The 2,396-nt window shown below is 39.9% G+C and overlaps 1 pseudogene; it reads left to right on the top strand.

Annotated features, from left to right (window-relative positions):
* The first annotated feature begins 1,544 nt into the window (after nt 1-1,544).
* Nucleotides 1,545-2,070, top strand: LOC119646586 (annotated as a pseudogene).
* Nucleotides 2,071-2,396: the final 326 nt, after the last annotated feature.

Below are 2,396 nucleotides of genomic sequence, written 5' to 3'. Positions count from 1 at the left end.
ACGACCTAGAGGGCAGAGCTATCCCAAAAATCTAAACAAATTGGCTAAATTGACCGTGAAGGTCCGCCCACAAAGATTGAAGCTCCATCAAAGTGCTGGAAAGTGTTGGAAAGGAGGATTCGAAAGGGGGAAGTTCTCAAACTACTATTGGACTATTTATGCATTAATATTCATTGTTCCAATCAATTTCATAACAATAATTAAAATAAAGAAAATGAAGATAAAATTCAACGAAGGAAAAGAAAATAAATAAAAGAAAAACAAGAAAAAAAATAAAAAAAATAAGAAAATAAGAAAAAGAAAAATAAAAACAATAACTCACCCAGGACGTCACTCCGAGCTCGGATTGAGGCTGGTGTACAAAGTTCTAAAAACAATTTTATAAGGAAAACGATTATAAAAAAATTAATTCATTTATATATAAATATTATTAGCAGGCGTATTGGTTAAACTCTTACGTAAACGATTACTCATATTATGCTAGAATCCACACGTTTCTTAGCGGTCCACATCGGTCTTTTCCTATTAGCGAAAATCTTTCTGGGATTTCTCCACAATGTTTGATACTCAAGATCAATCCCGTCACAAAGTAAAGCACTTCACCTTCGTCGGCCTGATTTTATTCATAATAATTCCTTCCAACTGTCACTTCTTCTTTCTTTTCCTTCTTCCCTCCCGTCTGGACCGCTTCGCCTCCTTTCCTTTTTTCTCTTGTGGCGCACCGCTTCAACACTTTCTTCTTTTCTTCTCCCTAGTCTCACTTCGCGGCTCTTCCCCGGTGCTCCTCCAACCTTCCACCTTCTCCTTTTTCTTTTTTCCAGCCGCTTCAGCCTTTCTTCTTTTCTTCTCCCTAGTCTCACTTCGCGGCTCTTCCCCTGTGCTCCTCCAACCTTCCACCTTCTCCTTTTCTTTTTCCAGCCGCTCCAGCCTTTCTTCTTTTCTTCTCCCTAGTCTCATTTCGCGGCTCTTCCCCGGTGCTCCTTCAGCCTTCCACCTTCTCCGAAAGCCAAACCGAAACTCCCCGTTCTTTTTTCCTGCACTGCTTCACTTCCCGCTACATCGCCTCTCTCACTCGCTAGGCAATGTTGCGGCAACGCCTCTTGTCAAGATCAATTCGCCCGAATGAGATTCCGCTCCCGTCGCGCAGCCGCGGTCACTACAGAGTATTTATACTTCATTATCCGACACCAACAGAGCCAACTGGTGGTGGTTTGATACAGCAAAAACGCAACTAACTTCACTTGATTGCCAAATCGGCCACTTGATATGCAACAACCTAATAGTATATTATTAACATATGTAGTCCCGTGCCATTGCCGGGGATTTCCTGTTTAATCAATTATATTCTTTTTAAGGTTTTGTGTCAAACAAAAAAAATCAACAGGCTGCCACTACGAGGTTGTTCAATAAGTTTTGTGTTTCGATAAGAGAGCGTTGTTGTGTTGATGCACTCTTCATATGAACGTATGTGAAGTTTCATTTAAATCTGTGGATTCGTTCTTTGTTTACAAGCCCTTTAGTATCGACGTGTCATTTTTTTTGCAATGGAAAAAATCAAGTATCGTGCAGTGATTGAATTTTTATTTTGGAAGGTTTAAAAGCAAAGGAAATTTATGAACGAATGTTGAAAGTTTTTAAGGACTCTTCGCCTTCCATCAGCACAGTGGAAATTTGGGTTGCTGAATTTGAAGGTGGTGCACAAGCCTTGAAGACGATATATGTCAAGGACGTCCAAAAACAGCAACAACACCGGAAATCGTAGAAAAAATACAGGATATTGTATTGGAAAATAGCCGAGTGAATGAAAAAGATTTAGTAGAAGTCCTAGGCATCTCATTGGGCAGTGTGAGCAATATTTGGCCTGAAGTATTGGGTTTCAGAAAGCTGTGTGCACAATGGGTGCTACATTCGGTAATAATGGAACAAAAACACATTCGAAAGCGACTTTCTCAGCAACATTTAGAGCCCTTTCGAAAGGATAAAGTGAATTTTGTGCGTCGATTTATCACTATGGATGAGACTTGAGTCTATTACCATGATTCTGAATCAAAGCAGAAGGCTGTGCTGTGAATCTAGTTCTTCGGCTCCGAAACGAGAGTGCAGAAATCTAGCAAGAAGGTCTTGGCATCAGTTTTTTGGGGTGTGAAAGGAATTTTTGTTTGTGAATTACCTGCAAACTGGTAAAACAATAAATTCTGAATATTATTGTAACCTTTTAGACCAGCTGAAGAAAAAAAAATTAGTGAAAAGAGACTCGGTTTGCAAAAGAAAAAAAATCTTTTTCAACGGGACACTGCACCGTGTCATAAGAGCATTTTGATAATGGTTAAAATCCATGAATTCCAGTTCGAATTGGTGGAGTTTCCACCCGTTTCACCAGATTTGGCCACCAGCGA

The sequence above is a fragment of the Hermetia illucens genome, chromosome 1 (assembly GCF_905115235.1).
Source record: "Hermetia illucens chromosome 1, iHerIll2.2.curated.20191125, whole genome shotgun sequence".
NCBI classification, from domain to species: domain Eukaryota; kingdom Metazoa; phylum Arthropoda; class Insecta; order Diptera; family Stratiomyidae; genus Hermetia; species Hermetia illucens.
The sequence above is the reverse complement of the archived record's forward strand: the minus strand, read 5'-3'. Positions and strand labels throughout refer to the sequence as shown.